Source organism: Convolutriloba macropyga, chromosome 12 (genome assembly GCF_964194025.1).
Source record: "Convolutriloba macropyga chromosome 12, txConMacr16.3, whole genome shotgun sequence".
NCBI lineage: Eukaryota > Metazoa > Xenacoelomorpha > Acoela > Convolutidae > Convolutriloba > Convolutriloba macropyga.
This window is the reverse complement of record NC_134479.1, coordinates 10,484,794-10,499,471: the sequence shown is the minus strand read 5'-3', so window position 1 is coordinate 10,499,471 and position 14,678 is coordinate 10,484,794.

Here is a 14,678-nt window from a genome sequence, read left to right as displayed (position 1 = left end):
TGAGCGGGGTGATAAGGCAAGAGCACGGTTTTTGATGCACAACTGTCCACATCCCTTTTCAGCCAGCCATCTAGAGATTTTTGAGACACGCAAGCATGGGTCAATTTCTGGCCGAAGTTTCAAGAAAAACAGATGTAAGCTTTTTGTAGCTCGGCAAAATGAAGTCTGATGGAGCAACATTTTCATAGCTTTGAGCGTATTAAAATGACTGCAAATAGATGTTACCAATTTTTTTTTCAAAACAAACAATTTTTCCCAGAAGAAATTTTAAGATATGCGGAAAGATGAAACTAATTGAAAAGTTAGCTAATTTTCTGCCTACTTTTTCAGGAACTGTAGGAGCTCAACAAATTCAACAATGTCGCAGACTCCAGGTCAAATGCAGAAAAGTTGATCCGCAATTTCGATCTACGTGAGTGCTTTTTCGAAAAGAATTTCAAACGAGGTTCATACCAAACAAAAGCACGCAAAGCGGCCAATAAGACGTGTCATGAATTGTCTTTACCACCGTTTCTAAACTAAAGGCTGCCCAGTGCTACTTCCGAAGCATTCGGTTCTAATTGCGCTAGTCAGAACTCTGACGTCCTAGAATAACGAGAGGTTGTTGCCATTGGCTTCGAAGTTTTCGTAACGAACAAAAGATATCAGAGAAGGTGAGATTTGAGCATAGAGAGAATAACAAAAAGTAAACGAAAAAAAAACGTTAGTTTTTCCGGTATTCAGATAGGGAAAGTAGAAAAATTACAATAATTAAAACACTACACTTGACGAAACATTGAGATTTTGGCGAACACCCAGCCTTCCAAGAGTTGGGAATATTAATGGTCGCCTACCTATGATACCAGTTTATACTGACTGTGACCTGTTTCTCAGGGAATTGATATCTTTACGCAAGAAAAGTAGGAAAAGTAGAGAGTTCTTCCTGCGCGTCAACAAAATAGACAATTTTTAAAAGAGGAAGCTCTATTTTTAAGCCCAACATCCTGTTTCAGCCAGCCAGCCAGAGATTTTTGAGACAAGCGAGCATGGGTCAATTTCTGGCCGAAGTTTTAAGAAAAACAGGCGTAAGCTTTTTGTAGCTCGGCAAAATGAAGTTTGATGGAGCAACATTTTCATAGCTTTGAGCGTATTAAAATGGTTGCCAATAGATAATACCAATTTTCTTTTCAAAAAAATTTTCCCTGATAACATTTTAAGATATGGGGAAAGATAAAAACTAATTGAAAAGTTAGGTAGGTTTCTGCCTCCAATTTAAAAAATCACTTGGAAATGGATGAGCCCAACATGGAAATGCATGAGATAATTTATTGTCCTTTCTAAAAAATAACATAGGCAGCGGAGAACAAATAGTGCAATAATTTTCTTAAGCCCAACATCTCTATATTTAAGCCCAACATCCTGTTTCAGCCAGCCAGCCAGAGATTTTTGAGACAAGCGAGCATGGGTCAATTTCTGGCCGAAGTTTTAAGAAAAACAGGTGTAAGCTTTTTGTAGCTCGGCAAAATGAAGTTTGATGGAGCAACATTTTCATAGCTTTGAGCGTATTAAAATGGTTGCCAATAGATAATACCAATTTTCTTTTCAAAAAAATTTTCCCTGATAACATTTTAAGATATGGGGAAAGATAAAAACTAATTGAAAAGTTAGGTAGGTTTCTGCCTGCATTCTAAAAAATCACTTAGGCAGAGAACGAATAGCGCAATAATTTTATTGAAAAACTGGAACTTGTATTCCATCTAAATTAACACTAATAGTTCATTCTAGACCAATAAGCATTGGCCGCGGCTTGGAGACAGCAAGGAGAGAGAGAGAGAGAAAACTTTCTTCAGTTGGGAAACGATTGACATGCAAACATTTAGAGAATTCTATACTGGAGATAAAGCTTCAATAACTACACTTGACGAAACATTGAGATTTTGGCGAAAACCCAGCCTTCCAAGAGTTGGGAATATTAATAGTCGCTTACCCATGATACCAGTTTATACTGACTGTGCCCTGGTTCTCAGGGAATTGATATCTTTACGCAGAAAAAGTAGGAAAAGTAGAGAGTTCTTCCTGCGCGTCAACAAAATAGACAATTTTTAAAAGAGGAAGCTCTATTTTTAAGCCCAACATCCCGTTTCAGCCAGCCAGCCAGAGATTTTTGAGACAAGCGAGCATGGGTCAATTTCTGGCCGAAGTTTTAAGAAAAACAGGTGTAAGCTTTTTGTAGCTCGGCAAAATGAAGTTTGATGGAGCAACATTTTCATAGCTTTGAGCGTATTAAAATGGTTGCCAATAGATAATACCTATTTTCTTTTCAAAAAAATTTTCCCTGATAACATTTCAAGATATGGGGAAAGATAAAAACTAATTGAAAAGTTAGGTAGGTTTCTGCCTCCATTCTAAAAAATCACTTAGGCAGAGAACGAAAAGCGCAATAATTTTTGTTTTTTTTTCCAAAATCATTGAAAAACTGGAACTTGTATTCCATCTAAATTAACACTAATAGTTCATTCTAGACCAATAAGCATTGGCCGCGGCTTGGAGACAGCAAGGAGAGAGAGAGAGAGAGAGAGAGAGAGAAAACTTTCTTCAGTTGGGAAACAATTGACATGCAAACATTTAGAGAATTCTATACTAGAGATAAAGTTTCAATAACTACACTTGACGAAACATTGAGATTTTGGCGAAAACCCAGCCTTCCAAGAGTTGGGAATATTAATAGTCGCTTACCCATGATACCAGTTTATACTGACTGTGCCCTGTTTCTCAGGGAATTGATATCTTTACGCAGGAAAAGTAGGAAAAGTAGAGAGTTCTTCCTGCGCGTCAACAAAATAGACAATTTTTAAAAGAGAAAGCTCTATTTTTAAGCCCAACATCCCGTTTCAGCCAGCCAGACAGAGATTTTTGAGACAAGCAAGCATGGGTCAATTTCTGGCCGACGTTTTAAGAAAAACAGGTGTAAGCTTTTTGTAGCTCGGCAAAATGAAGTTTGATGGAGCAACATTTTCATAGCTTTGAGCGTATTAAAATGGTTGCCAAAAGATAATACCTGTTTTCTTTTCAAAAAAATTTTTCCTGATAACATTTTCGGATATGGGGAAAGATAAAAACTAATTGAAAAGTTAGGTAGGTTTCTGCCTCCATTCTAAAAAATCACTTAGTCAGAGAACGAATAGCGCAATAATTTTTGTTTTTTTTCCCAAATTATTGAAAAACTGGAACTTGTATTCCATCTAAATTAACACTAATAGTTCATTCTAGACCAATAAGCATTGGCCGCGGCTTGGAGACAGCAAGGAGAGAGAGAGAGAAAACTTTCTTCAGTTGGGAAACGATTGACATGCAAACATTTAGAGAATTCTATACTAGAGATAAAGTTTCAATAACTACACTTGACGAAACATTGAGATTTTGGCGAAAACCCAGCCTTCCAAGAGTTGGGAATATTAATAGTCGCTTACCCATGATACCAGTTTATACTGACTGTGCCCTGTTTCTCAGGGAATTGATATCTTTACGCAGGAAAAGTAGGAAAAGTAGAGAGTTCTTCCTGCGCGTCAACAATATAGACAATTTTAAAAGAGGAAGCTCTATTTTTAAGCCCAACATCCCGTTTCAGCCAGCCAGCCAGAGATTTTTGAGACAAGCAAGCATGGGTCAATTTCTAGCCGAAGTTTTTAGAAAAACAGATGTAAGCTTTTTGTAGCTCGGCAAAATGAAGTTTGATGGAGCAACATTTTCATAGCTTTGAGCGTATTAAAATGGTTGCCAATAGATAATACCAATTTTTTTTCAAAAAAATTTTCCCTGATAACATTTTAAGATATGGGAAAGATGAAACTAATTGAAAAGTTGGGTAATTTCTGCCTCCATTCTGAAAAATCACTTAGGCAGCGGAGAACGAATAGCGCAATAATTTTTGTTTTTTTTCCAAATTATTGAAAAACTAGAACTTGTATTCCATCTAAATTAACAGCTATAGTTCATTCTAGACCAATAAGCATTGACCGCAGCTTGGAGACAGCAAGGAGAGAGAGAGAGAGAAAACTTTCTTCACTTGGGAAACGATTGACAAGCAAACATTTAGAGAATTCTATACTAGAGATAATGTTTCAATAACTACACTTGACGAAACATTGACATTTTGGCGAAAACCCAGCCTTCCAAGAGTTGAGAATATTAATGGTCGCTTACCCATGATACCAGTTTATACTGACTGTGACCTGTTACTCAGGGAATTGATATCTTTACGCAAGAAAAGTAGGAAAAGTAGAGAGTTCTTCCTGCGCGTTAAGAAAATAGACAATTTTAAAAGAGGAAGCTCTATTTTTAAGCCCAACATCCCGTTTCAGCCAGCCGGCCAGAGATTTTTGAGACCAGTAAGCATGGGTCAATTTCTAGCCGAAGTATTAAGAAAAACAGATGTAAGCTTTTTGTAGCTCGGCAAAATGAAATTTGATGGAGCAACATTTTCATAGCTTTGAGCGTATTAAAATGGTTGCCAATAGATAATACCAAATTTTTTTCAAAAAAATTTTCCCTGATAACATTTTAAGATATGGGAAAGATGAAACTAATTGAAAAGTTAGGTAATTTTCTGCCTCCATTCTAAAAAATCACTTAGGCAGCGGAGAACGAATAGCGCAATAATTTGTTTTTTTTCCAAATTATTGAAAAACTAGAACTTGTATTCCATCTAAATTAACAGCTATAGTTCATTCTAGACCAATAAGAATTGGCCGTGGCTTGGAGACAGCGGGGAGAGAGAGAAAACTTTCTTCAGTTGGGAAACGAATGACATGCAAACATTTAGAGAATTATATAGTAGAGATAAAGTTTCAATAACTACAATTGACGAAACATTGAGATTTTGGCGAACACCCAGCCTTCCAAGAGTTGGGAATATTAATGGTCGCTTCCCTGGGACACCAGTTTATACTGAATGTGACCTGTTTCTCAGGCAATTGATATCTTTACGCAAGAAAAGTAGGAAAAGTAGAGAGTTCTTCCTGCGCGTCAACAAAATAGACAATTTTAAAAGAGGAAGCTCTATTTTTAAGCCCAACATCCCGTTTCAGCCAGCCAGCCAGAGATTTTTGAGACAAGCAAGCATGTATCAATTTCTAGCCGAAGTTTTAAGAAAAACAGATGTAAGCTTTTTGTAGCTCGGCAAAATGAAGTCTGATGGAGCAAAATTTTCATAGCTTTGAGCGTATTAAAAAGGTTGCCAATAGATAATACCCATTTTTTTTCAAAAAAATTTTCCCTGATAACATTTTAGGATGTGGGAAAGATGAAAATAAATGAAAAGTTAGGTAATTTTCTGCCTCCATTCTAAAAAATCACTTGGGCAGCGGAGAACGAATAGCGCAATAATTTTTGTTTTTTTTCCAAATTATTGAAAAACTAGAACTTGTATTCCATCTAAATTAACAGCTATAGTTCATTCTAGACCAATAAGAATTGGCCGTGGCTTGGAGACAGCAGGGAGAGAGAGAAAACTTTCTTCACTTGGGAAACGATTGACAAGCAAACATTAAGAGAATTCTATACTAGAGATAAAGTTTCAATAACTACACTTGACGAAACATTGACATTTTGGCGAAAACCCAGCCTTCCAAGAGTTGGGAATATTAATGGTCACTTACCCATGATACCAGTTTATACTGACTGTGACCTGTTAATCAGGGAATTGATATCTTTACGCAAGAAAAGTAGGAAAAGTAGAGAGTTCTTCCTGCGTGTTAAGAAAATAGACAATTTTAAAAGAGGAAGCTCTATTTTTAAGCCCAACATCCCGTTTCAGCCAGCCAGCCAGAGATTTTTGAGACCAGTAAGCATGGGTCAATTTCTAGCCGAAGTATTAAGAAAAACAGATGTAAGCTTTTTGTAGCTCGGCAAAATGAAATTTGATGGAGCAACATTTTCATAGCTTTGAGCGTATTAAAATGGTTGCCAATAGATAATACCAATTTTTTTTCAAAAAAATTTTCCCTGATAACATTTTAAGATATGGGAAAGATGAAACTAATTGAAAAGTTAGGTAATTTTCTGCCTCCATTCTAAAAAATCACTTAGGCAGCGGAGAACGAATAGCGCAATAATTTGTTTTTTTTCCAAATTATTGAAAAACTAGAACTTGTATTCCATCTAAATTAACAGCTATAGTTCATTCTAGACCAATAAGAATTGGCCGTGGCTTGGAGACAGCGGGGAGAGAGAGAAAACTTTCTTCAGTTGGGAAACGAATGACATGCAAACATTTAGAGAATTATATAGTAGAGATAAAGTTTCAATAACTACAATTGACGAAACATTGAGATTTTGGCGAACACCCAGCCTTCCAAGAGTTGGGAATATTAATGGTCGCTTCCCTGGGACACCAGTTTATACTGAATGTGACCTGTTTCTCAGGCAATTGATATCTTTACGCAAGAAAAGTAGGAAAAGTAGAGAGTTCTTCCTGCGCGTCAACAAAATAGACAATTTTAAAAGAGGAAGCTCTATTTTTAAGCCCAACATCCCGTTTCAGCCAACCAGCCAGAGATTTTTGAGACAAGCAAGCATGTATCAATTTCTAGCCGAAGTTTTAAGAAAAACAGATGTAAGCTTTTTGTAGCTCGGCAAAATGAAGTCTGATGGAGCAAAATTTTCATAGCTTTGAGCGTATTAAAAAGGTTGCCAATAGATAATACCCATTTTTTTCAAAAAAATTTTCCCTGATAACATTTTAGGATGTGGGAAAGATGAAAATAAATGAAAAGTTAGGTAATTTTCTGCCTCCATTCTAAAAAATCACTTGGGCAGCGGAGAACGAATAGCGCAATAATTTTTGTTTTTTTTCCAAATTATTGAAAAACTAGAACTTGTATTCCATCTAAATTAACAGCTATAGTTCATTCTAGACCAATAAGAATTGGCCGTGGCTTGGAGACAGCAGGGAGAGAGAGAAAACTTTCTGCACTTGGGAAACGATTGACAAGCAAACATTTAGAGAATTCTATACTAGAGATAAAGTTTCAATAACTACACTTGACGAAACATTGACATTTTGGCGAAAACCCAGCCTTCCAAGAGTTGGGAATATTAATGGTCGCTTACCCATGATACCAGTTTATACTGACTGTGACCTGTTAATCAGGGAATTGATATCTTTACGCAAGAAAAGTAGGAAAAGTAGAGAGTTCTTCCTGCGTGTTAAGAAAATAGACAATTTTAAAAGAGGAAGCTCTATTTTTAAGCCCAACATCCCGTTTCAGCCAGCCAGCCAGAGATTTTTGAGACCAGTAAGCATGGGTCAATTTCTAGCCGAAGTACTAAGAAAAACAGATGTAAGCTTTTTGTAGCTCGGCAAAATGAAATTTGATGGAGCAACATTTTCATAGCTTTGACCGTATTAAAATGGTTGCCAATAGATAATACCAAATTTTTTTCAAAAAAATTTTCCCTGATAACATTTTAAGATATGGGAAAGATGAAACTAATTGAAAAGTTAGGTAATTTTCTGCCTCCATTCTAAAAAATCACTTAGGCAGCGGAGAACGAATAGCGCAATAATTTGTTTTTTTTTTCCAAATTATTGAAAAACTAGAACTTGTATTCCATCTAAATTAACAGCTATAGTTCATTCTAGACCAATAAGAATTGGCCGTGGCTTGGAGACAGCGGGGAGAGAGAGAAAACTTTCTTCAGTTGGGAAACGAATGACATGCAAACATTTAGAGAATTATATAGTAGAGATAAAGTTTCAATAACTACAATTGACGAAACATTGAGATTTTGGCGAACACCCAGCCTTCCAAGAGTTGGGAATTTTAATGGTCGCTTCCCTGGGACACCAGTTTATACTGAATGTGGCCTGTTTCTCAGGCAATTGATATCTTTACGCAAGAAAAGTAGGAAAAGTAGAGAGTTCTTCCTGCGCGTCAACAAAATAGACAATTTTAAAAGAGGAAGCTCTATTTTTAAGCCCAACATCCCTTTTCAGCCAGCCAGCCAGAGATTTTTGAGACAAGCAAGCATGTATCAATTTCTAGCCGAAGTTTTAAGAAAAACAGATGTAAGCTTTTTGTAGCTCGGCAAAATCAAGTCTGATGGAGCAAAATTTTCATAGCTTTGAGCGTATTAAAAAGGTTGCCAATAGATAATACCCATTTTTTTCAAAAAAATTTTCCCTGATAACATTTTAGGATGTGGGAAAGATGAAAATAAATGAAAAGTTAGGTAATTTTCTGCCTCGATTCTAAAAAATCACTTGGGCAGCGGAGAACGAATAGCGCAATAATTTTTGTTTTTTTTTTCCAAATTATTGAAAAACTAGAACTTGTATTCCATCTAAATTAACAGCTATAGTTCATTCTCGACCAATAAGAATTGGCCGTGGCTTGGAGACAGCAGGGAGAGAGAGAAAACTTTCTTCACTTGGGAAACGATTGACAAGCAAACATTTAGAGAATTCTATACTAGAGATAAAGTTTCAATAACTACACTTGACGAAACATTGACATTTTGGCGAAAACCCAGCCTTCCAAGAGTTGGGAATATTAATGGTCGCCTACCCATGATACCAGTTTATACTGACTGTGACCTGTTAATCAGGGAATTGATATCTTTACGCAAGAAAAGTAGGAAAAGTAGAGAGTTATTCCTGCGTGTTAAGAAAATAGACAATTTTAAAAGAGGAAGCTCTATTTTTAAGCCCAACATCCCGTTTCAGCCAGCCAGCCAGAGATTTTTGAGACCAGTAAGCATGGGTCAATTTCTAGCCGAAGTATTAAGAAAAACAGATGTAAGCTTTTTGTAGCTCGGCAAAATGAAATTTGATGGAGCAACATTTTCATAGCTTTGAGCGTATTAAAATGGTTGCCAATAGATAATACCAAATTTTTTTCAAAAAAATTTTCCCTGATAACATTTTAAGATATTGGAAAGATGAAACTAATTGAAAAGTTAGGTAATTTTCTGCCTCCATTCTAAAAAATCACTTAGGCAGCGGAGAACGAATAGCGCAATAATTTTTGTTTTTTTTTCCAAATTATTGAAAAACTAGAACTTGTATTCCATCTAAATTAACAGCTATAGTTCATTCTAGACCAAAAAGAATTGGCCGTGGCTTGGAGACAGCAGAGAGAGAGAAAACTTTCTTCAGTTGGGAAACGAATGACATGCAAACATTTAGAAAATTATATAGTAGAGATAAAGTTTCAATAACTACACTTGACGAAACATTGAGATTTTGGCGAACACCCAGCCTTCCAAGAGTTGGGAATATTAATGGTCGCTTCCCTGGGACACCAGTTTATACTGAATGTGACCTGTTTCTCAGGCAATTGATATCTTTACGCAAGAAAAGTAGGAAAAGTAGAGAGTTCTCCCAGCGCGTCAACAAAATAGACAATTTTAAAAGAGGAAGCTCTATTTTTAAGCCCAACATCCCGTTTCAGCCAGCCAGCCAGAGATTTTTGAGACAAGCAAGCATTTATCAATTTCTAGCCGAAGTTTTAAGAAAAACAGATGTAAGCTTTTTGTAGCTCGGCAAAATGAAGTCTGATGGAGCAAAATTTTCATAGCTTTGAGCGTATTAAAAAGGTTGCCAATAGATAATACCCATTTTTTTCACAAAAATTTTCCCTGATAACATTTTAGGATGTGGGAAAGATGAAACTAAATGAAAAGTTAGGTAATTTTCTGCCTCCATTCTAAAAAATCACTTGGGCAGCGGAGAACGAATAGCGCAATAATTTTTGTTTTTTTTTCAAAATTATTGAAAAACTAGAACTTGTATTCCATCTAAATTAACAGCTATAGTTCATTCTAGACCCATACGCATTGACCGTGGCTTGGAGACAGCAAGGAGAGAGAAACTTTTCTTCAGTTGGGAAACGAATGACATGCAAACATTTAGAGATTTATATACTAGAGATAAAGTTTCAATAACTACACTTGACGAAACATTGAGATTTTGGCGCACACCCAGCCTTCCAAGAGTTGGGAATATTAATGGTCGCTTCCCTGGGACACCAGTTTATACTGACTGTGACCTGTTTCTCAGGGAATTGATATCTTTACGCAAGAGAAGTAGCAAAAGTAGAGAGTTCTTCCTGCGCGTCAACAAAAGAGGAAGCTCTATTTTTAAGCCCAATATCCCGTTTCAGCCAGCCGGCCAGAGATTTTTGAGACAAGCAAGCATGGGTCAATTTCTAGCCGAAGTTTTAAGAAAAACAGAAGTAAGCTTTTTGTAGCTCGGCAAAATGAAGTCTGATGGAGCAAAATTTTTATAAATTTGAGCGTACTAAAAAGGTTGCCAATAGATAATACCAATTTTTTTTTCAAAAAAATTTTCCCTGATAACATTTTCAGATATGGGAAAGATGAAACTAATTGAAGAGTTAGGTAATTTCTGCCTCCATTCTAAAAAATTACTTAGGCAGCGGAGAACGAATAGCGCAATAATTTTTGTTTTTTTTTCCAAATTATTGAAAAACTAGAACTTGTATTCCATCTAAATTAACAGCTATAGTTCATTCTAGACCCATAAGCATTGGCCGTGGCTTGGAGACAGCAAGGAGAGAGACAAAAATTTCTTCAGTTGGGAAACGAATGACATGCAAACATTTAGAGAACTATATACTAGAGAAAGTTTCAATAACTACACTTGACGAAACACTGAGATTTTGGCGAACACCCAGCCTTCCAAGAGTTGGGAATATTAATGGTCGCTTCCCTGGGACACCAGTTTAAACTGACTGTGACCTGTTTCTCAGGGAATTGATATCTTTACGCAAGAAAAGTAGAGAGTTCTTCCTGCGCGTCAACAAAATAGACAATTTTAAAAGAGGAAGCTCTATTTTTAAGATCAACATCCCGTTTCAGCCAGCCAGCCAGAGATTTTTGACACAAGCAAGCATGAGTCAATTTCTAGCCGAAGTTTTAAGAAAAACAGATGTAAGCTTTTTGTAGCTCGGCAAAATGAAATTTGATGGAGCAACATTTTCATAGCTTTGAGCGTATTAAAAAGGTTGCCAATAGATACCAATTTTTTTCAAAAAAATTTCCCTGATAACATTTTAAGATATGGGAAAGATGAAACTAAGTAAAAAGTTAGGTAATTTTCTGCCTCCATTCTAAAAAATTACTCAGGTAGCGGAGAACGCATAGCGCAATAATTTTTGTTTTTTTTTCCAAATTATTGAAAAACTAGAACTTGTACTCCATCTAAATTAACAGCTATAGTTCATTCTAGACCCATAAGCATTGGCCGTGGCTTGGAGACAGCAAGGAAAGAGAGAAAACTTTCTTCAGCTGGGAAACGAACGACATGCAAACATTTAGAGAATTATATACTAGAGATAAAGTTTCAATAACTACACTTGACGAAACATTGAGATTTTGGCGAACATCCAGTCTTCCAAGAGTTGGGAATATTAATGGTCGCTTCCCTGGGACACCAGTTTATACTGACCGTGACCTGTTTCTCAGGGAATTGATATCTTTACGCAAGAAAAGTAGGAAAAGTAGAGAGTTCTTCCTGCGCGTCAACAAAATAGACAATTTTAAAAGAGGAAGCTCTACTTTTAAGCCAACATCCCGTTTCAGCCAGCCAGCCAGAGATTTTTGAGACAAGCAAGCATGGGTCAATTTCTAGCCGAAGTTTCAAGAAAAACAGATTTAAGCTTTTTGTAGCTCGGCAAAATGAAGTTTGATGGAGCAACATTTTCATAGCTTTGAGCGTATTAAAATGGTTGCCAATAGATAATACCAATTTTTTTCAGAAAAATTTTCCCTGATAACATTTTAGGATGTGGGAAAGATGAAACTAATTGAAAAGTTAGGTAATTTTCTGCCTCCATTCTAAAAAATTACTCAGGCAGCGGAGAACGAATAGCGCAATAATTTTTGTTTTTTTTTTCCAAATTATTGAAAAACTAGAACTTGTATTCCATCTAAATTAACAGCTATAGTTCATTCTAGACATATAAGCATTGGCCGTGGCTTGGAGACAGCAAGGAGAGAGAGAAAACTTTCTTCAGTTGGGAAACGAATGACATGCAAACATTTAGAGAATTATATACTAGAGATAAAGTTTCAATAACTACACTTGACGAAACATTGAGATTTTGGCGAACACCCAGCATTCCAAGAGTTGGGAATATTATTGGTCGCTTCCCTGGGACAGCAGTTTAAACTGACTGTGACCTGTTTCTCAGGGAATCGATATCTTTACGCAAGAAAAATAGAGATTTCTTCCTGCGCGTCAACAAAACAGACAATTTTAAAAGAGGAAGCTCTATTTTTAAGCCCAACATCCCGTTTCAGCCAGCCAGCCAGAGATTTTTGAGACAGGCAAGCATGGGTCAATTTTTAGCCGAAATTTTAAGAAAAACAGATGTAAGCTTTTTGTAGCTCGGCAAAATGAAATTTGATGGAGCAACATTTTCATAGCTTTGAGCGTATTAAAAAGGTTGCCAATAGATAACACCAATTTTTTTCAAAAAAATTTTCCCTGATAACATTTTAAGGTATGGGAAAGATGAAACTAATTGAAAAGTTAGGTAACTTTCTGCCTCCATTCTAAAAAATTACTTAGGCAGCGGAGAACGAATAGCGCAACAATTTTTGTTTTTTTTTCCAAATTATTGAAAAACTAGAACTTGTATTCCATCTAAATTAACAGCTATAGTTCATTCTAGACATATAAGCATTGGCCGTGGCTTGGAGACAGCAAGGAGAGAGAAAACTTTCTTCAGTTGGGAAACGAATGACATGCAAACATTTAGAGAATTATATACTAGAGATAAAGTTTCAATAACTACACTTGACGAAACACTGAGATTTTGGCGAACACCCAGCCTTCCAAGAGTTGGTAATATTATTGGTCGCTTCCCTGGGACACCAGTTTAAACTGACTGTGACCTGTTTCTCAGGGAATTGATATCTTTACGCAAGAAAAATAGAGATTTCTTCCTGCGCGTCAACAAAATAGACAATTTTAAAAGAGGAAGCTTTATTTTTAAGCCCAACATCCCGTTTCAGCCAGCCAGCCAGAGATTTTTGAGACAAGCAAGCATGGGTCAACTTCTAGCCGAAATTTTAAGAAAAACAGATGTAAGCTTTTTGTAGCTCGGCAAAATGAAATTTGATGGAGCAACATTTTCATAGCTTTGAGCGTATTAAAAAGGTTGCCAATAGATACCAATTTTTTTTCAAAAAAACTTTCCCTGATAACATTTTAAGGTATGGGAAAGATGAAACTATGAAACTAATTGAAAAGTTAGGTAACTTTCTGCCTCCATTCTAAAAAATTACTTAGGCAGCGGAGAACGAATAGCGCAACAATTTTTGTTTTTTTTCCAAATTATTGAAAAACTAGAACTTGTATTCCATCTAAATTAACAGCTATAGTTCATTCTAGACACATAAGCATTGGCCGTGGCTTGGAGACAGCAAGGAAAGAGAGAAAACTTTCTTCAGTTGGGAAACGAATGACATGCAAACATTTATAGAATTATATACTAGAGATAAAGTTTCAATAACTACACTTGACGAAACACTGAGATTTTGGCGAACACCCAGCCTTCCAAGAGTTGGTAATATTATTGGTCGCTTCCCCGGGACACCAGTTTAAACTGACTGTGACCTGTTTCTCAGGGAATTGATATCTTTACGCAAGAAAAATAGATTTCTTCCTGCGCGTCAACAAAATAGACAATTTTAAAAGAGGAAGCTCTATTTTTAAGCCCAACATCCCGTTTCAGCCAGCCAGCCAGAGATTTTGGAGACAAGCAAGCATGGGTCAACTTCTAGCCGAAATTTTAAGAAAAACAGATGTAAGCTTTTTGTAGCTCGGCAAAATGAAATTTGATGAGCAACATTTTCATAGCTTTGAGCGTATTAAAAAGGTTGCCAATAGATACCAATTTTTTTTCAAAAAAAATTTCCCTGATAACATTTTAAGGTATGGGAAAGATGAAACTAATTGAAAAGTTAGGTAACTTTCTGCCTCTATTCTAAAAAATTACTTAGGCAGCGGAGAACGAATAGCGCAACAATTTTTGTTTTTTTTCCAAATTATTGAAAAACTAGAACTTGTATTCCATCTAAATTAACAGCTATAGTTCATTCTAGACCCATAAGCATTGGCCGTGGCTTGGAGACAGCAAGGAAAGAGAGAAAACTTTCTTCAGTTGGGAAACGAATGACATGCAAACATTTATAGAATTATATACTAGAGATAAAGTTTCAATAACTACACTTGACGAAACACTGAGGTTTTGGCGAACACCCAGCCTTCCAAGAGTTGGTAATATTATTGGTCGCTTCCCTGGGACACCAGTTTAAACTGACTGTGACCTGTTTCTCAGGGAATTGATATCTTTACGCAAGAAAAATAGATTTCTTCCTGCGCGTCAACAAAATAGACAATTTTAAAAGAGGAAGCTCTATTTTTAAGCCCAACATCCCGTTTCATCCAGCCAGCCAGAGATTTTTGAGACAAGCAAGCATGGGTCAACTTCTAGCCGAAATTTTAAGAAAAACAGATGTAAGCTTTTTGTAGCTCGGCAAAATGAAATTTGATGGAGCAACATTTTCATAGCTTTGAGCGTATTAAAAAGGTTGCCAATAGATACCAATTTTTTTTCAAAAAAAATTTCCCTGATAACATTTTAAGGTATGGGAAAGATGAAACTAAT